This window comes from Macrobrachium rosenbergii, chromosome 17 (assembly GCF_040412425.1).
Source record: "Macrobrachium rosenbergii isolate ZJJX-2024 chromosome 17, ASM4041242v1, whole genome shotgun sequence".
NCBI classification, from domain to species: domain Eukaryota; kingdom Metazoa; phylum Arthropoda; class Malacostraca; order Decapoda; family Palaemonidae; genus Macrobrachium; species Macrobrachium rosenbergii.
In genome coordinates this window covers 37,090,765-37,112,238 of record NC_089757.1, presented here as the reverse complement: position 1 = coordinate 37,112,238, position 21,474 = coordinate 37,090,765, and the positions used below count along the sequence as shown (strand labels likewise).

The 21,474-nt window shown below is 37.2% G+C and overlaps 1 protein-coding gene and 1 long non-coding RNA gene across 2 annotated transcripts in view; one reads left to right on the top strand and one right to left on the bottom strand.

Moving 5' to 3' along the window:
- Nucleotides 1-21,474, top strand: part of LOC136847861 (uncharacterized) — a 558,451-nt gene that overhangs the window by 60,021 nt on the left and 476,956 nt on the right. The window lies entirely within an intron of this gene.
- The window catches only part of LOC136847859 (homeobox protein Hox-A1-like), a 96,110-nt gene continuing 96,023 nt past the window's right edge, over nt 21,388-21,474 (bottom strand). The window contains exon 2 of the mRNA XM_067119839.1: nt 21,388-21,474. This exon is cut by the window's right edge and continues 1,331 nt beyond it. The gene's annotated coding sequence lies outside the window, so the exon portion shown is untranslated.

Here is a 21,474-nt window from a genome sequence, read left to right as displayed (position 1 = left end):
TTGAATTTTAAGTCAATAGCCCCTCTGGTGGACTTGTTCTATATGCATAAGGTTCATCTTCTGAATAATAATAATAATAATAATAATAATAATAATAATAATAATAATAATAATAATAATAATAATAATATTCTTCGGAAGATTGAATTTCAAGTCAATGGCCCTGTGGTGGGCTTGTTCCATATGAATTGGGTTCATCATCTGAATAATAATAATAATAATAATAATAATAATAATAATAATAATAATAATAATAATAATGATAATGTTATAAAAACAGATAAATTAACAAAATAGCAAATATATAAATAATAATGTAAGTGAAATATTAAAATACAAGTTGAATTGTAATAGGGTAACAATGCACTGTCAAGGTTTCATTAGGAAACTTAAATAGAAGCTAGCGAAGAAATGGGATTTGTAGGACCTCACGCTGCTTACTGCTGTTTACTGCTTGACTACCATGAAGTTGAAAAGTAATTACCTTTGTCATACCACATGCCAGCAGCTTTGGGGCCATATCTTTTGGGCACGAAGGTCAGGTTGCCATTTTTTATTTTGGGCACCAGAATACAACTTCGTTTGGGCACTGACGTATTTTTCCTTAAAGTGCTACAGTGGTTTAGATACCTAGATACTAGTCGACTCTTGTGGGTTGCAGCTGAGCTTGGTTGGAGAGAGAGAGAGAGAGAGAGAGAGAGAGAGAGACCACTCCGTCAAAATGTATACCATCATATAATTGAAAACTGGAAGGCCTTTGCGAGTAATCCTCAGCCTAGCGGGGTGAAACCATACTCTCTCTCTCTCTCTCTCTCTCTCTCTCTCAATATATATATATATATATATATATATATATATATATATATATATATATATATATATATATATATATATATATATATACAAATCTCTCTCTCTCTCTATAAGAATTATTATATACAAATCTCTCTTTCTCAGAACATATACAAATATCTCTCTCTCTCTCTCTCTCTCTGAGAGCACATATGCAAACATCCCCCACACAAACAGGTAAAAAGATAATCCCCTATATCTTGAAAGCTTCAGGGGGAAATACTTTCCACATGCCACACTGAGAACTTTATATTGGAAAACGCTTTGTTTTTGTTACATCGCAAAGTGCTTGCAAGAGGAAACTGCTGCTTTTCACTGCTGCTTTGTCAACTACTCAGCGCCTGAAAGTTTTCTTTTTTTTATATTTTTCTTCACAAAGACATACACCAAAGGTTTAATGGCACCGTGGTATTATGACGAATGTACCAACAAAAAGAAAATGTTTGGGGCCCTAGGATTCCTCTATACCCTCCCCCTTCCCCTCCCCTCCTCTCCTACCTCCTTCCACCCATCTCCCCTTCCCCTACCCCTACATCCTCCCCCTTTTTTGCTCCTTTGTTCCTTACTGTTCTTGAGCCTCTGTAGAAAGATCTGGCTTAAGCACTGGTCAGTGTTATTATTATTTTCATCAGCCCTGTTTATTTCATGTTGCGATTCGTAATTCTTGAAATAAAGTATTATCTTTTTATTTATATCATGTTTCGTGCATTTCCCGTGGTATATCAGTTACCGAGAGTGCCTACATAACACAGAAAAAGCAAAAAAAAAAAAAAAAAAAATATCAAAGTGATTCTCAGCCATTGGTTTGAGTGGTATCGTTCGAAACCTCTTTATTTATTTATATTCCTTTTGTCGATCGTTATCAATAATCTCTTCGCAAGCTTTCGCGAATAACGATATTTTCTTTCTTCTATATTTATGTAGATTTCAAATATCTTGTCTGTTTACGAATCTGAACGCGAAAGTAGTTCGATCACGAAGGCGAAGCCAGCGTCGAGCGAGTTCGAACGGTAGGGGGGCGCCCCGTGATCCATCACTTGGTCTAACAAACACGCAGAACACGGTTGGAAGTTGCATCAAAGGAGATCATATTAACGCTAGAGTCAGATGGCACAGGACCCGGCACCTCTCCCGTAAACGTACAGTTTGTTGTTCTGTGCTGTGGTGTACGTGAAAAGTACGTATATACCCCGTTTCGGCGCCTTCTTCAGTAGTTTTTGAATGACGCGTCTGTTTGCCTGGTCTTCTTGGTGAAGCCTTGCGTTCACTTCCTCCCTAAGAGGGCCTTATATTACGTAAATGTACATTTGTTCTGTCCTGTGACGTACTTGAATAAGTTGTACATCAATAAATATGTACTCCTTTCGGTGCCTTCTTCAGTAGTTTTTAAATGATACGTCTATTTGTCTGGTTGTCTTGGCGAATTTTTGCGTTCACTTTCTGCCTAAGAAGGCCTTATTTACGTAAATGTACGTGAATAATTTGTACATCAATAAATATGTACTCCTTTCAGGGCCTTCTTCAGGAGTTTTGAATGATACGTCTGTCTTGGTCTTTCTAATGAAGCCTTCCCTTACACTTCTTGCCTAAGAAGGTCTTAGAATTACTTAAATGTACAGTTGTTTTGTACTATAAAGTACGTGAATAATTTGTACATCAATAAATATGTACCCCCTTCAGTGCCTTCTTCAGTAATTTTTAAATGATACGTCTATCACACACACACACACACACACACACACACACACACACACACACACACACACACACACACACACACACACACACACGTCGCCCTATTACCTTATCCAGCAACATATGTTGGCTATGATTACTATAGATAATCACTTGTTATTTCTTCACACCTGTAGAGGAGACATGATCGCTCTTCAGATTTCCTAAACAAATGAAAACTTATTGAAATTCGAGGAATATAATCTTTATATGCATAATAATTTTGAGGATTCTGTTTGTGTGTTCAGCTTTCTGTCGTGGTTAAGTAGGGAATGTGTGTCCTTTTGTAATTTTATAATAAAATTTTTATTTCACAGAAACTCAAAAAACCTCTTTTGCGCTGTACTTTCGTTCTTATTTATATTTTATATAAGGTATCTTTTGCATATCCGAGGAATTTTTTCAGCCACAGGCATTGAGTTTATATAATGAATTTGGCACAAGAGATTATAATTTAGAAAATACGAAAAAGGATAAAACGCAATAAGGATGATGGCTCACCGTCTATACAATTTCGGGAAACTGGAACGAAGCGCAAATCGCATTAGTCTGAGAATGAAGGAAAAACATCAAAAAACCGTAAAATTAGGTGCAGATAGGGTTTCATTTTTACAGTAATTTCAGCTACAGACGACTGTATCTAGCAAATGCTCCCCCTCCCACCTCCTTCCCCCCCTCTCCTTCCTTCCCTTTTGTTTCTGTGGTAGATTGCAGGGCGGGTTTCTCCTGCAACCCTCCCTGATGACTGCATTATTGGCCTTCTGTCTTCATTACGCGTAGGGGAAGGGTTGTAACGACCAGCTCACCTGAGCATAGTGTTACAAATAGACCAGCATCGCTGATATGGTTCTTAATCTGCTCTGCTTTGCTCTCTCTCTCTCTCTCTCTCTCTCTCTCTCTCTCTCTCTCTCTCTCTCTCTCTCAGAGGAATGCATGTGGTACCTATATAGCATTACATTTTTCGCAGTTAAATCTTAGCAGTTCTCTCTCTCTCTCTCTCTCTCTCTCTCTCTCTCTCTCTCTCTCTCTCTCTCTCTCTCAGAGGAGTGCATGTGTTACCTATATAACATTACATTTTTCTCTCTCTCAGCAGTTAAATTTCTCTCTCTCTCTCTCTCTCTCTCTCTGAGGGGTGATATTGTGTTATTTATAAAGGGACTCTCTCTCTCTCTCTCTCTCTCTCTCTCTGAGGAGTGATATTGTGTTATTTATAAAAGGAATCTCTCTCTCTCTCTCTCTCTCTCTCTCTCTCTCTCTCTCTCTCTCTCTCTCTGAGTGATTGTGTTATTTATAAAGGGATTATCTCTCTCTCTCTCTCTCTCTCTCTCTTTCTGAGTGATTGTGTTATTTATAAAGGGATTATCTCTCTCTCTCTCTCTCTGAGTGATTGTGTTATTTATAAAGGGATTCTCTCTCTCTCTCTCTCTCTCTCTCTCTCTCTCTCTCTCTCTCTCTCTCTCTCTCTCTCTCTCTCTCTCATTCACTTTCTGAGTGATTGTGTTATTTATAAAAGGGATTTCTCTCTCACTCTCTCTCATTCACTTTCTGAGTGGTTGTGTTATTTATAAAAGGGCTCTCTCTCTCTCTCTCTCTCTCTCTCTCTCTCTCTCTCTCTCTCTCTCTCTGTGAGGAGTGCTTGTGTTACCTACTAAGGTCTTCACTTCAAAGGGGGAAAGTGTTTGTTTTTGTTATGGGCAAAAGTCTTAATTTCTCATCACGAAACCCAACTAAGACAGAAAGGCTTCCGATCCCTGAAGGAGGCGGCCTTTGTCTGCCGGCACCAACGAGGACCTGCCTTGATAGAGTAATTATGCTGGTTTTTATACGGTGCACAACTTCCCCTCCCCCTCTCCCCTCCCCTCTCCGGATATCACGTGAAAATTATTTGGCCTCCCTCTTTTGGGACAATTCTCGCTGCCCGTCGATCACGGTTTCTGGTACTCAGAAGGGAGTCGTCTCTCTCTCTCTCTCTCTCTCTCTCTCTCTCTCATATGAGGAGATGTTACGAGTTCTTTAAACTGATGTTTTTAATCTGTTTGATCTCAAATAATAATTTTTATTTTTCTGTTTCATATAAACTCTCTCTCTCTCTCTCTCTCTCTCTCTCTCTGAGTAACTCCTTCCCTCTCTCCCTTTCAAGAGACCCTCGAAGCAGTGATTATAAGTTGTATGCAGTGTACAACAAGGTTCTTTTCCCTCACCCTTCCCCCCACTCCTCCTCCTGCTCTTCCTCCTCTTCCTCCTCCTCCTCCTCCTCCTCCTCCTCCTCCTTCTCCTCCTCCTCCTCAATCTGACTCTTCCCACGGTAGTATGACTTGCCCGGCATTGTAATCCTTTAATTGAGTGATCTCTCTCCCTCCCCCCTTCGCCTTCTTTACATATGGCCGACTCCTGAAATTGCAAATGACTGAAAAGAAGGGGAACACCTTTTTCTCTCAATTATTCATAAGCTTCTGTTATCTTTTCCTTTCTTATTTCAACGAACTTCACCGCCATGATGTTCAGTGAAGTTGCTTCGGGTGTAACTTCTCTTTTGGGGGGGAATTTGGTATAATTAGCTTGATTTTTTTTCACCTTGCGAAATGAAGTTCGGAATACCTGTGTACTCAGTGTTAAGGTGGGCTTGTTCCATATGAATAGGGTTCAGCTTCTGAATAATAATAATAATAATAATAATAATAATAATAATAATAATAATAATAATAATAATAATAATAATAATAATAATAATAAATCTTTGGAAGCTTGAATTTCAAGTCAGCGGCCCCTTTGATGGGCTTGGTCCATATGAATAGGGTTCAGCTTCTGAATAATAATAATAATAATAATAATAATAATAAATCTTTGGAAGCTTGAATTTCAAGTCAGTGGCTCCCTTGGTGGGCTTGTTCCTTATGAATAGGGTTCATCTTCTGAATAATAATAATAATAATAATAATAATAATAATAATAATAATAATAATAATAATAATAATAATAATAATAATAATAATAATAATAATAATAATAATAATAATAATAATAAGGGGATGGTACCAGTTGTAAAATCGAGAGTACCTTTATTCTATGACAAAATTGCATATTGTATATGCAATTGCAGTGGTTATGCAAATACCTCTATTCTGCCCTAAAACTGAAAACTGCAGTATGTGCAAAATTGTCAAAATTGAGATATGCCACCTATTGAGCTCGTGAAACGCAAATACACAGGTTACTGCAGTTTCAGAATGACTCTTCAATGCTTTATTTAGTGGGTCCCATTTGCAGTATCTGCAAAATTAGTAGTAAGGCAAGGGAAAACAGTATCTGAAAAATTTTCGAAATTGAGATACGCCACCTATTGGGCTCGTGAAACACTAATACACAAATTACTGCAATTTCAGAATGATTCTTCAGTGCTTTATTTAGATGGTCCCATTTGCAGTATCTGCAAAATCAGGAGTAAAGCAAGGGAAAACTGCAGTATCTGCCATTTTTCTGTTTTGTATTTTTGCAGATACTGCAGTCTTCAATTTTTGGGCAGTATTGCTAACTTACTCATGAAGGGTGATTGTAAGTTTTTCAAAGGGTTTGGTATTTTGTAGAGACCTAACTTAACATAAAATCATTGAGTGATTGCAAAGTATATCACTATGGATTCTTCCGAGTACCTTTTGTCCATCAACGCCTCTGTTTGTTTTGCTTATATAATGCGATATATTTACTGCTCACGAATGTTACAGATTTTTGTAATACCCCATTTATTGCTTTTCAAAAATTTTATTTGATTTTATTTCCCCCGTTATTGATATTTCGAAAATTTTCATCTAGAGGGACTATTGAGTTAAGGCCTTCACGAGATTTTTTTTCTTTTCATGCAATATCTGTACCTGTGTATTTTAAAAGTAAAAAAGTATTTCAATTCTTAGATGTACTAATTTTTTGCGTTTCAAAAATTTTTATATTATTTTATTTCCCCTTTATTGATATTTCGAAAATTTTCATCTAGAGGGCCTATTGAACTGAGGCCTTCACGATATTTTCATTTCATGCAATATCTGTATTCGTGTATTTTAAAAATATATATATTAAAATCGACAATTTTACCTAGAAGGACTATTGAATTGAGGCCTTCACGAGATTTTTTTTTTTCATTCAGTATCTGTATCTGTGTATTTTAATAATATATATTAAAATCAATCCTAACCAAAAATTACAAATTGTATTTTGATGCAGTTGACGAAAAAAGTGATATGACTCTTTTGTAATCATTACGCCATTCGCTTCATGAAGAGAGAGGGGGGTTGGAGGGAGAAAGGTTAGGGGTAGGGGGAAGAGTGGGTAACACGTACCCATGTAAATGACCCAGGGGTGTGTAGAACATTTCGTCTGATGGTAATTTAACATGATGATTTAACATGACTTCGTTGTCCTTTCGCACGTTGCGAATGGAATACATGAATATAAATCATGAATGTAAATGTTTAAGCCGACGGCCCGGAGTTTTGGACCTTGCTTGGGTTATTTTGGTCATCTCAGAAGAATGATTGAATAACATGGCTTATTTAGTATCCAGAGAATGGGTGAATGAAATGGATTACTTAGTATCCCAGAAGATTGAGCGATTTAGTATCCCAGAAAAATGAGTGAATGAAATGGCTTATTTAGTATCCCAGAAGAATGGATGAATGAAATGGCTTATTTAGTATCCCAGAAGAATGGGTGAATAAAATGGCTTATTTAGTATCCCAGAAGGATGAGTGAATAAAATGGCTTATCTGGTATCCCAGAAGATTGAGTGAATAAAATGGCTTATATAGTTTCCCAGAAGAATGAGTGAATGAAATGGCTTATTTAGTATCCCAGAAGAATGAGTGACTGAAATGGCATATTAAGTATCCCAGAAGAATGAGTGAATAAAATGGCTTATTCAGTATCTCAGAAGAATGTTGTAAATAAAACGGCTTATTTAGTATCTCAGAAGAATGAGTGAATGAAATGGCTTATTTTGTAACCTCAGAGAGAGAGAGAGAGAGAGAGAGAGAGAGAGAGAGAGAGAGAGAGAGAGGAGAGAGAGAAAATAAAAAGATAATTTTTTCTTTCGCTTCTCATCATGACATCTTCAGAAGCTGTCACGGGACAATTGACGTCACCCAATTCATACCTACCTTATCCGACTTGTCCATTTTATATGAATGTTTACATGATGGAGAGGGGGTTTGGTGGGGAGGATTACACACACACACACACAAATAAAAAAACGCAGCGAAAATGGCTACCTGTCACGAGCTATCACGGGTATTATCAATCTTGTTTCCGGCGAATTACCTGTTTTATACGTCATGAGGTTTGTCCTGCCAGCCAGGGCTTGCCATGTGGCTGTTAAAGGAGGGGTTTTAGAGGGGCTGTTAAAGGGCAGGAGCCTGGGAAAGGGTAAGTCCTGGTGAAGGGGTTGAAGAGAGAGGAGAGAGAGAGAGAGAGAGAGAGAGAGAGAGAGAGAGAAGAGAGAGAGAGATTTTGCAGGCAGAACAAAATGTACTGGAAAATGATCGATTTTGATTTTGCGTAAAGTTACGCTATCACGGGAACACATTTATTTTTTATCTGTATTTGTTTTTTTTATTTCTATGTCATCATAAGAGTAGTAAATGATTGTGGTTATTGAGGAGTGATAGTTGATGTTTTAGGCTAAAAGAAATATTTTTGCAATTCAAGTACTAGTTGTGCTGATTGCAATTATTCTTCTTTTATTTCCAGGTAAGGAACCGGAGCCTGTTGTATTGGAGTGCTTGTGGTAGGAAACCTGTCCTCATTTTTACTGTCATTTTAATAAGTATTGATTGTATAAGTATGTTTATAGAATATATTATATATATTATATATATATATATATATATATATATATATATATATATATATATATATATATATATATATATATATATATGTACATTTTATATATATGTATGTATGTATGTATATATATATATATACATACACATATATATATGTATATATATATATATATATATATATATATATATATATATGTATGTGTGTGTGTGTGTAAATGTACAGTGTCAAGTATAACAAAATGGAAACACCAGCGTTACATCACGAAATACCTAGTGCCTTTTTTCTCCCCTTATTTTACCCCTTAAGAGAGGGAAAGGATATGCCCCGTAATATTCTTTCCAGTTCCAGAATATCAGAGTATTACTGTGTTATGGTAATTGTATGACTTCGTGTGATTAAAAGATGGCATCAGTAGTTGATGCGGATGATGCAGTTGCTGATAGGTTATGGGATTTAGTCGTTTTTTTTACGCTAACTTTTTAAAATTGTTTTCTCGTCATTTGCTTTCTTTGGAGTCATTTTGTACTAAAAATTGACGTCGACCGTTAGGTTGCGTCAAAGTTGTAAACACATGTCGGCGACTTGTCGCATACGCATCACAAACATGTTGGATACAAGTCGGCAGGTTGGAAGTTGCGTTGGAAGCGACGTCCAAGTTGGATGCAAGTCCGCGGGTTCATTGCGTCAAAATCGTAAACACTTGTCGCATATACATCACAAACATGTTGGATACAAGTCGGCGACTTGTTGACAGTTCAAACCAGTGCAGCCTTATAGGTCCCAGCGCTTGGCCTTTGGCTTAAATTCTATATTCTATTATATTCCAAGGTTATCCATCATTGGTTAAAGGTTCATTCACCACTTGCTGTCCTTGACATGTTTTCAAATTGTTTGTGATATGTGTGAGTTAGGTTGCCGATGTGTTCATGACAAGTTTTACTGGAGTGTGGACACACCTTGAGCAATGTTATATATATATATATATATATATATATATATATATATATATATATATATATATATATATATTTATATATATACATTTATAGATGTATGTATGTATATAAGACTAGAGTTCCTACTAAATCAGAGATATCTAACAACTTCATTGAGGTACAAGCAGATATGCAAGCACGCTTTCACGCAGAAGTACAGAGAGAGAGAGAGAGAGAGAGAGAGAGAGAGAGAGAGAGAGAGAGAGAGAGAGAAACTGATCAATTATTCCCCTGTCTCCGTCAGCTTCAGACGATGTATAATTGATATCCGTTCTCTTGTTATGCCGCCAGACTTATTCTGTTGCCTTCTACAGTATATTGTAAGATATAATATTTCAATTTTTTCTTTTCGTCAGACCATAAAATTATTGTCCTGTTTATGTATTTAGTGAATTATGGTTGTTTATTTTATTTAGTAAACTGTACTTACATACTGCATCTGGATGTGGTCTCAAGAAATAAAATTATTATTATTATTATTATTGTTGTTGTTGTTGTGGACAGTATTTGAGGGTAAATTTACAATATATATTTATTTGTAGTTCATATTATTGTGCTGTATTGTGTCTACTTGAGCTGATGTAAATATATAATAAATAATAATAATAATAATAATAATAATAATAATAATAATAATAATAATAATAATAATAATAATAATAATAATAATGTTAGGATCTTTGTCAAGGTTCACTTTGGCATTAGGATAATATTTGATAATTTGGGGTTTATCTTCTGAATAATAATAATAATAATAATAATAATAATAATAATAATAATAATAATAATAATCATAATAATAATAATAATAATAATAATAATCTGGGTAGGATCTTTGTCAAAGCTGTCTTAGGCATTAGGATAATATTTGATAAACTTGAAAGGGAACCAGGCATTCACCTGCCATTATTTCAAAAAGGACTGTTCTAACAGGGAAGTATTGTATGGAAAAGGACTGTTCTATCAGCTGAAGTAATGTATTGAAAAGGCCTGTTCTAGCAGGGAAGTAATTTATTCAAAAGTTCTGTTCTAACAGGAAAGCAGTGTATTGAAAAGGCCTGTTCTAACAGGGCAGTAATGTATTGAAAAGGCCTGTTCCAACGGGAAGCAATGTATTGAAAAGGCCTGTTCTAACAGCTGAAATAATGTATTGAAAAGGCCTGTTCTAACAGGGAAGTATTGTATTGAAAAGGCCTGCTCTAACAGGGATGTATATTGAAGGCCTGTTCTAAAAATAATGTATTGAGCCTGTTCTAACAGCTGTAATGTATTGTGGACTGTTCAATGTATTGAAAAGGCCTGTTCTAACAGGCAAAAAACCTGTTCTAACGAAATAATGTATTGAAGGCCTGTTCTAACAGGACAGGGAACTGTTCCAACAAATGTATTGAAAAGGCCTGTTCTAACAGCTGAAGCAATGCATTGAAAAGGCCTGTTCTAACAGGGCAGTAATGTATTGAAAGGCCTGTTCCAACAGGGAAGCAATGTATTGAAAAGGCCTGTTCTAACAGCTGAAATAATGTCGTGCACATTTTGGCGAACAGCCAGGAATGGCTGGTCGTCTTTCATCGCCAAGAACATCACGAAATACTGAAGATCACGGTAATATCTCTGAGGTATTTCAATATTTCTGTAATGATATGGCTTTTGGCCACTACGGAAATACTCGGCAATCCTGGCTTATGTTTGTCCTCGAAGGACCGCTTTCCGAAACACTCTCTAGGTATTCTTGCTATTAATTTGGTGTTGGCTGTATGTGTGTGTGTGTGTGTGTGTGTGTGTGTGTGTGTGTGCCGAGAAGAGAAGAGGGAGAGGAGCAAAGAAGAAGAGAAATAAGTTTTGAGAAAGGACAAAGCAATGAGAGAAGTCGGCCTTGAGAGAGAGAGAAAGAGAAGAAATAGGTTGGAAAAGGGCGAAGCAATCAGAAAAGATTTTGCCGTGAGAGAGAGAGAGAGAGAGAGAGAGAGAGAGAGAGAGAGAGAGAGAGAGAGAGAGAGAGAGGAGAAATAACTTCGAAAAAGGGCGAAGCAATGAGAAATAATTCTGCCTTGAGAGAGATATACAGAAGAAATAGGTTGGAAAAGGCCGAAGCAATGAGAAAAGATTCTGCTCTGAGAGAGAGAGAGAGAGAGAGAGAGAGAGAGAGAGAGAGAGAGAGAGAGAGAGAGAGAGAGAGCACACACCGGCCCGACCAGGCGGGATGTCAAAGAAAGATGGATCTATGGTTCTCGAATAATGCTTCTTCCAGTGTTCGTAGAATATAGGATCCTGTGAACTGACGACGGTGTAGAAGCGCGGGAGGAGGAGGAGGAGGAGGAGGAGGAGGAGGAGGAGATAATAAGATAGTTACGAAAACTAAAGATGTCAGGAGAGTGGAGATAGAGGGAAAAAATAGATAAATAGAAGAGTAGGAGGGGGAAGAAATAATTATGAAAAACTAAAGATGTCTAGAGAGCGGAGATGGACAAAAAAAAAAAAAGATAATAAATAAAAGAATATGCGTTTCAGAAATAATGGATGGAAGAATGGGAATGAACGAACGTGAGACCTAGAGAGAGAGAGAGAGAGAGAGAGAGAGAGAGAGAGAGAGAGAGAGAGAGAGAGAGAGAGAGAGAGAGAGAGGAAATCTTTAATGATGAGGTCACGAGAATATCAGCTGCTATCTATGAGTTCGAACAAAAAAAAATATATGTGAAGTTACAGCAGATCTCTGATTCTTACTTCAAGAGAGAGAGAGAGAGAGAGAGAGAGAGAGAGGTATTGGGGGGTGCTTTTGGTATATTTTTATAGCAGAAAGAGAGAGAGAGAGAGAGAGGTGTATTATAAAACAGCAATCTTAGCCTCATTCGTAAGAGAGAGAGAGAGAGAGAGAAAGAGAAAGAGAGAAAGAGACAGACAGACAGACAGAAGTTACAGCAGAACTCTTATTCTTATATGTAAGACAGAGAGAGAGAAAAAGTAAGTTACAGCAGCTTATTCTCATATGTAAGACAGAGAGAGAGAGAGAGAAGTTACAGCAGATTCTCATATGAGAGAGAGAGAGAGAGAGAGAGAGAGAGAGAGAGAGAGACGGGTTTGGTAGGGGGTGTGGGTTAAGGCTGCTCTGAACAAGATACTAAGAGTCGCTGGCCTCAGCCGAAGAGATGCAGAGATAAGTTGCAGACGATGTTTAGGAGAATGCAGAGATGCTGGAGAATGGGAGATAATAACACGAGGAGCTAGAGATGGGGTGACGTTAAGAAGAATGAGTGGGAACGCCGCTCTTCCTTGGTGGGGAGGGGAGAGGGGGAGGGAAGGGTGGGGTGGGAGGAGGACCTCTTTATTTTTGTGGGGGTGCGTCTTTCCTTAGGAAGAGGAGTGTGAGGAAAGGGAAAGGGAATTGACACGTCGGAAGGAGAGGTAAAGTAAGGTAAGGAAAGGTTAGGAAAGGAAAATCTTGTGAAAGGTATTCGCGAGAAGAGCAAGTGAGTTTGTCTTGATCTTTGTGATTCCTTTAGTAGGTGATATCATTTGGCTCCTCTCTCTCTCTCTCTCTCTCTCTCTCTCCTCTCATCCTCTCTCTCTCTCTCCTTCTCTCACACCTCTTACTTGTATGGATGCCTTCATTCCCATGCTCTCTCTCTCTCTCTCTCTCTCTCTCCTCCTCTCTCTCTCCTCCTCTCTCTCTCTCTCTCACATACACAACTTGCACAGCGTCGACGAAGAGGGGACAGGGTCTCCTCCTCCTCCTCCCTCTACCACAATGAACTTGGTTACACCCACACGACGAAGAAGCGTCGACGGCGGGGACACTGTGCAAAATCTCCTGAGATACCGGAGGAGGAGGAGGAGGAGGAAGAATATAGGAGGAGGAGGAGGAGGAGGGAGGGAGGAGGAGGAGGAGGAGGAGGAAATGATGAGGAGGAGGAGGAGGAGGAGGAGGAGGGGGAGGAGGAGGAGGTGGTCACCTTTCATTGAGTGTTTGGGTAAATAACACTTTTTTTTCAATAATTTCTCTTTGGGTTTTTCATCATTGCCTTTGCATTGTCAGGAGGTAATTTCAGCTTATGAAATTAAGCAATTTTTTTTCATATTTTTGGCAGCTTTAGATTGGGTAATGTTTTATATATTTGAAAAAGTTATAGATTTCTTATGAAATTAAGCAATTTTTTATATTTTTGACAATTTTAGTTTTAAAAAGTTATAGATTCCTTATGAAATTAAGCAATTTTTTCATATTTTGGACATTTTAGTTTGGGTAATGTTTTATATATTTTAAAAAGTTATAGATTGCTTATGGAATTAAGCAATATTATCATATTTTTGACAGTTTTAGTTCTAAAAAGTTAAGATTGCTTATGAAATTAAGCAATTTTTAAAATTTTTGACAATTTTAGTTGTTAAAAAGTTATAGACTTATGTAATTAATCAACTTTTTTCATATTTTTGACAGTTTTAGTTTTAAAGGGTTATAGACTGCTTATGAAGTTAAGCAATTTCTTCCATATTTGACAGTTTCAGTTTGGGCAACGTTTTATATATTTCTAAAGTGTTATAGATATTTTAAAGTCAGATGGCAGTCACTGACAAACTTTATTGCTTGATATTTGAACCGTTAACCTGAAATATGTTTTATTTTTTGCTTTCTAATTATATGAATATTTTTACGTTAATTCTTTTGTTAGTGTATTGTTTAATATATGTATGTATGTATGTATATGTATATATATATATATATATATATATATATATATATATATATATATATATATATAAGTATATATATATATATATGCATATTATTATTAAGAAATCACAAAAGTAAGCACATGATTTTGTTTATTAGGTAAAGCCACTGGGAAAGTCCAAAATGAAGTGACAGAGTGCCAAGTACTTTCATGTATTTTTAACACATCTTCCCAGTGGCACCAGCTAATATATATATATATATATATATATATATATATATATATATATATATTTTCATGTGTATAAGGTATACTTTATGGGTATGTTGAGCTTCAACATACATGTTTATAACTGAGCTGGTCAAAAACCTTGGTCACTTCTGTTTACAAACTTCCAACTGCAGAATTATCCGACCGTTCTTCAATAATTAAAATAATTCTTCAATATCATGTATGTAATATGTTCCCAAAACGAAAGAGATGATATTTATTGACACATGTATACATGTGTGAATGCATTTTGCATTTTATATAAAAAGTATGATCAAAGTGTATACAAAATAAAGTGGCATTTTCCAGACATGAAATATTTGACATCAAACCAAAGAAGGAAAATGAACAAACAGCCGAATTCCATATATTTTTCAAAATTCTTTATTGAAAAGCTCATTGTTCCAGAGGATAATGTACACTGATATGGCTGGAGAGGAAATCATATGGATAGTATTAATAGCAATTGATAGAAACACAAATTTACACTTTGTTTTTTTTTCTATGTACAAAACAACACCCCTTCCCGACGGCCTCCACTGCGCTGACGTCAGTGGTTCTGTAAACGCCGCCGTTATTCGTAACAACGCTCCGTTATTTACAAGGTACGACGAGAGAGAGAGAGAGAGAGAGAGAGAGAGAGAGAGAGAGAGAGAGAAATAACTCGCAAAAGGACGAAGCAATGAGAACAGATTCTGCTGAGAGAGAGAGAGAGAAGTTGGGGGAAAGGACGAAGCAATGAGAAAAGGTTCTACTAAAGAGAGAGAGAGAGAGAGAGAGAGAGAGAGAGAGAGAGAGAGAGAGAGAGAGAGAGATAAACCTGAAAAAGGACGAAGCAATGAGAACAGATTCTGCTGAGAGAGAGAGAGAGAAGTTGAAAGGACGAAGCAATGAGAAAGTGTTCTACTGAGAGAGAGAGAGAGAGAGAGAGACAGAGAGAGAGAGAGAGAGAGAAATAACCTGAAAAAAGGACAGAAGCAATGAGAACAGATTCTGCTGAGAGAGAGAGAGAGAGAGTTGGAAAAGGACAAGCAATGAGAAAGGTTCTACTGAAAGAGAGAGAGAGAGAGAGAGAGAGAGAGAGAGAGAGAGAGAGAGAGAGAGAAGAGAGAATTGTAAAACGATGAAGCAATGAGAAAAGGTTCTGCTGAGAGAGAGAGAGAGAGAGAGAGAGAGAGAGAGAGAGAGAGAGAGAGAGAGAGAGAGAGAGAGAGAGAGAGAGAATTTGGGAAAAGGACGAAACAGTGAGAATAGATTCTGCTGAGAGAGAGAGAGAGAGAGAGAGAGAGAGAGAGAGAGAGAGAGAGAGGAGAGAGAGAGAGAAAATACATCCGACTGGCACAGTGCCAGTCTTATGGAAGTTGTGGTGCCGAAACTTCATTAGAGTAGCAGTGAATGATTATAATACAGGATGACTTGAGGGGGGTGGGGGGGAATTATTTATTTACTTATTTTCTTAATCAAATAATTAATTAAAATTATTTTTATATAATGAAATCACAACCTGACAATGACAGAGTTCCACGAATTCCCCCCAAAATATTCTTTAAGTTTGGCACCACGTTTTGTAAAGCACATTAGGTTTATTTTTTTTTATCCTTTTTTATTTTTATCTTACAAATAATAATCATGATGACAGGATCCCATAATATATATATATGACGAAGAAATACTTTATACAAAATATATACAGAAGGGTTGACACACACACACACACAGGAACAAACAACATTTGCAAAAATAAAAGTTCGTTATAAATTATTATTATTATTATTACTATTATTATTATTATTATCGTTGCCGTTATTACTTCGCAAAAAAAGAAGAAGAAATCTCTCCTGTAAAGACAAAAAAAAAAAAAATGAACAAGTCCTCGTTTTATCCAACAAGAAGTGGCCATGATGAAATTGCTATGAGATGTGTATGTTTGTATAATTTTTTTAAGCTGATTCTTTTATTAGGTTTTTTTTTTACAAATATACTTTCATGATATTTTTTTTTACTTTTTACAGGCGTGAATTTTTTTTTAATTTACACAGATGGAAAAAACGACCATTGGTTGAATGGAATGTAATATATGAGAGGGTGATAGGGACCAGTTCATGGAACGCTGACGTTTGGGTTCGTTTGGTTAAGTGATTGTGTATATACTGTATATATATATTATTTATATATATAGATATATATATTTACAGTATATATACAGTATATGTATGTAAATGTATTTATATATGTGTGTGTGTTTGTGTTTCTGTTTGTGTGTGTGTGTTTGTTTATATTACATTTATTTGAAATGTCATCTTGTTACTTGATACTGTAAGAGATAATATATATTGTGTATATTTATGTATATAATATATTTACATTCATATATATAGATATATATATAAATACATATATACATATTTACATATATGTATAATACATATACATATACATACACAAACACGTTTCTGAGCCTACATATTTATCATGTGTATGTGCCAAAGCAAACACGTGTACACACATACACACACACACACACACACACACACACATATGCATTCCCGTTCCATGCCCGGTCCTCTGGGCATGAGAAAATGCGATTCTATAAGACACCAGCGCAGGTCAAAGTGATGATGATGATGATGATAAAAAAACAGTCGACATTGGATTACGTTCACGTAATAAGGCAGTTTCCCTACACTATATTTACAGTTTCACTTGATATAGATCCTCTTACAGATCAGGGGACGATGGTAGATGTTGGGAGGGGTTAGGAATGGGTAGGTGGGGGGGTAGGGGTAGGTAAGGGAAGGAGATGGTTATGAGATTTTGGGTATGAGCGTTGGGGGGATGGTAGATGTTGGGAGGTGGAAAGGTAAAGGGAAGGGAGATGGTTAAGGGGTTTGGTTATGAGCGTTGGTGGGGATGGTAGATGTTGGGGGGGTTTGGGAATGGGTAGGTGGGGAGTAGGTAAGGGAAGGGCAGATGGTTAAGGGGATTTTGGGTATGAGCGTTGGGAGATGGTAGATGGTGGGGGGGGTTTAGGGGAATGGGTAGGTGGGTGGGTAGGGGTAGGTAAGGGGAAGGGGAGATGGTTATGGGTGATTTTGGGTATGATTAAAAGATATTTTTGGAGAATTCTAGATCGTTTGGGGCGGTATGTAGGGGTAGGGGTTTAAGGTAAATTTTGGGTATGATTAAGAGATATTTGTGGAGAATTCCCCATCGTTGGTGGGGTGGCGGATGTTGGGAGGGGTGGGGTAGGTATGGGTAGGTGGGGAGAGGTTTAGGGGAGATTTTGGGTATGGTTAAAAGAAATTATTGGAGAATTCCTTCATGGTCGCTTCGTATATTATGAATAAATATTATAATTTTGTGTATGAATATTTTGCTTGTTTCTTTCATTCCAACTTGGGTATGTTCTCTTTGGGTACGGGTTCTTGTGCCCTCGCAGGTTATTGCGTTTTATTTTAGGTTTTCCAAATAACTTAAAAAATAATTTTTAGTCATATCTTCGGCGCTGAATGACCTCATTCATAGGTCCTACCTCTTGGCCTTTGGCCCAAATTTGGCCCAAATTTTAAATTCCATTCCTTTCGGCGGCCATAGATTTTAGTGTAATTGGCATTACTCACTCCTCGGTAAAGATTTAGCTCCGTTACCAAAGCCACGATATATATGAATTACGTATATACATATGTATTATGAACTACTACAAAGCCTTTCGACTTCTTGTCCTTTTACTTAGCAGTCTGGATTTTGTCTTGATTTATATATTCATCACGTTCCATATTTTCGTGATTCAGTTATACATGTATATATATATATATATATATTATATATATATTATATATATATATATATATATATATATATATATATATATATATATATATATATATATATATATATATATACTGTATATATATCTAGGTTTTATTTGGGATACATACATTGCAAAAATTTTATTCTCATTACTCCTATTTTGACTCTTCCAATAAAGGTCTTATATTATCTCATTTCTTTCTTCCCCACCCTCCTCCTCCTCTTTGTACCTTGGAAAAGACGTAGTTAACAGATGGACTGATACGCTTCCAAGAGGCAGAGAGGGACATCCCAGCTGTCTTCGTCATGAGATAGAAGAGGGCTAAGATGCTGTTTCATCTCGTGAGATGCTTTGAAGAAGGGACGTTGGAACATCTTTCCTCGCCTTCTGTGAGAGATCGGCAAGAAGTTGCCAAGAGATGAACTGGGACCACGTGTTTGCGTGTATTATGAGAGAGAGAGAGAGAGAGAGAGAGAGAGAGAGAGAGAGAGAGAGAGAGGGGTAAATATTAAAATTACTCAGATTCAAACCAAACTCTGTACATTAATCAGAAATGGAGAGAGAAGTAACGAATATTTTTATGAGAGAGAGAGAGAGAGAGAGAGAGAGAGAGAGGGAGGGTATAAATATTAAAATTACACAGATTCAAACCAAACTCTACACATCCATCAGGAATTGAGGAGAAATGGTGATTGTTTTCATGAGAGAGAGAGAGAGAGAGAGAGAGACAGAGGGAGAGAGAGAGAGAGAGAGAGAGAGAGAGAGAGAGAGAGAGAGAGAGAGAGAGAGAGAGTACTTTGCTGACTCGCCGAAAATGGCCATGGACCAATCTCGTGCTTACAAGTCCCCTCTCCTTCAAGGAGGAGGGAGATGATGTTTTGATGTTTTGATGTCCTGATATTCTGCCTGTCTAATGTCCCCTGATCTACAGTCAGCGGTCTAGATAGTATTATAGACCATTTCTGAACAGGGCAACTCGAGGGTACGTTTGAATATGAATGAATTACTAAGTTCATTCATATTGCGCCAGGGCAACTCAAGGGTACGTTTGAATATTGCGCCAGGAAGGAATTACATTTTACAGTGGGGAGGGGGAAAAATTGGTATTGGGGTGGGATGGGGGGAATAATGTGGAATTGGTGTTGGTGTGGGAAGGGGAAGGGAAGAATGTTGAATTAATATTTGAGTGAGGGGAAGAATGTGGAATTATTATTGTGATGGGAGGGGGAAGAATGTGGAATAGGTATTGGGGTGGGAGGGGGGAAGAATGTGGAATTGGCATTGGGGTGGGGAAAAATGTGGAATTATCATTGGGATGGGGGAAGAATGTGGAATTGTTATTGGGGTGGGAGGGAGGAAGAATGTGGGATAGGTAATGGGATGGGAGGGGGAAGAATGTGGAATTGGTATTGGGATGGGAGGGGGAAGAATGTGGAATTATCATTGGGATGGGAGGGATGGGGGAAGAATGTGGAATTGTTATTGGGGTGGGAGAGGGAAGACTGTGGGATAGGTAATAGGTAATGGGATCGAAGGGGTGGAATTGGTATTGGGATGGGATTGTGGAAGAATGTGGAATTGGTATTGAATTGGTATTGGGGTGGGACGGGCAAGAATGTAGAATAGGTAATGAGATGGGAAGGGGAAGAATGTGGAATTGGTATTGGGATGGGAAGAAGGGAGGGAGGGGGGAGGTTAAAGGGATGAACGGGAGAGGCATTCTCACGGAAGGGAAGGATGAAGAGGCTTTTTTTTTTTTTACTGTTCCAGGATTATGAAAAACAGTGACGATTCCCTGAGCTAAAAAGAGTAATTATAACCAACACCTTTTGATGTCACAGTGACGTCTCAAAGCATGTACAGTATTACATATAATATATATCTATTTTATTAAAAAAAAAAAACATAGAGAAGAAAGGAAGTTTTTAAACCTGGCGTCCCTTTCATGTGCGTTCTTTGAAGGTTCGACAACTTGAGAAGGTTTTTCTTTCTGAGTTCCTGCGTTGTCCTTTGAGTTTTGGAGGTTCCGGAAACTTGAGAAGGTTTTTTTTCTGAGTTCCTGCATTGTCCTTTGAGTTTTGGAGGTTCCGGAAAATTGAGAAGGTTTTTTTTCTGAGTTCCTGCATTGTCCTTTGAGTTTTGGAGGTTCCGGAAACTTGAGAACTTTTTTTTCTGAGTTTCTGCATCATTCTTTGAGTTCTGGAGGTTCCGGAAACTTGAGAAGTCTTTTTTTCTGAGTTCCTGCGTTGCCCTTTGAGTTTTGGAGGTTCCGGAAACTTGAGAAGGCTTTTTTTTCTGAGTTCCTGCGTTGTCCCTTGAGTTTTGGAGGTTCCGAAAACTTGAAGGTGTTTTCTATAATTTTCTTTTTGAGTTCCTGCGTTGTCCTTTGAGTTTTGGAGGTTCCGGAAACTTGAGAAAGTGTTTTCAGATTTTTTGGGAGCTCCTGCATTGTTCTTGGAATTTTGGAGGTTCCGGAAACTTGAGAAAGTATTTTCTATTATTTTCCTTTTGAGTTTCTGCATTGCTTTTGGAGTTTTGGAGGTTCCGGAAACCTGAGAAGGTATTTTATATTACTTTTGTTTGAGTTCCTGCTTTATCCTTTGAGTTTTGGAGGTTTCGGAACCTGAGAAGGTATTTTCTGTAATTTTCTTTTTGAGTTCCTGCATTGTTTTTGGAGTTTTGGAGGTTCCGGAAACTTGAGAAAGTATTTTCAATTTTTTTTCTTGAGTTCCTGCATTGTTCATTGTACTGATAACATCGTATGCTGTTAGATGAAGACGAAAAATAAATATATACCGTTGTCATGTCCCTAAGTGCATGCGTTACCTTCCCGAACAGACAGCTCATTATCATTCACGTTCATATTGTTCTCCATGCTGTGGGATGTCACCTACGATATGATTCATGTTGCCAAATTCTTATCTAGTTTTCATACATGCAGAATGGCACTTTGTATGCTTTCGAATGAGCCATATTTATCTGGTGTAAAGTGAGTATTATCTCTCTGTAGGTGACAGGCTTTGGAATTGTTCATAAGATATTGACTCTTAAATGATTTTATCTGGAAATTTACTAAAGTTTTTCTGATAGAAAATGCATGACACAGGCCTCATTAACCATTGTAAAATAATGTTTCACATCTTCAGGTGCCAGTAGCAACGCACAGGGAACGGAAAGTAAAAAAAAAAAAATGATTCACAAATAAAAAACATCACAATTCACCTTTTCCTTTCTTTCTTTCCGATTGCTAAGTGTAGCGTACGCATCTGTACACTCGCAAATACCTTTTATTTTCTTTTCTTTCTTTCCG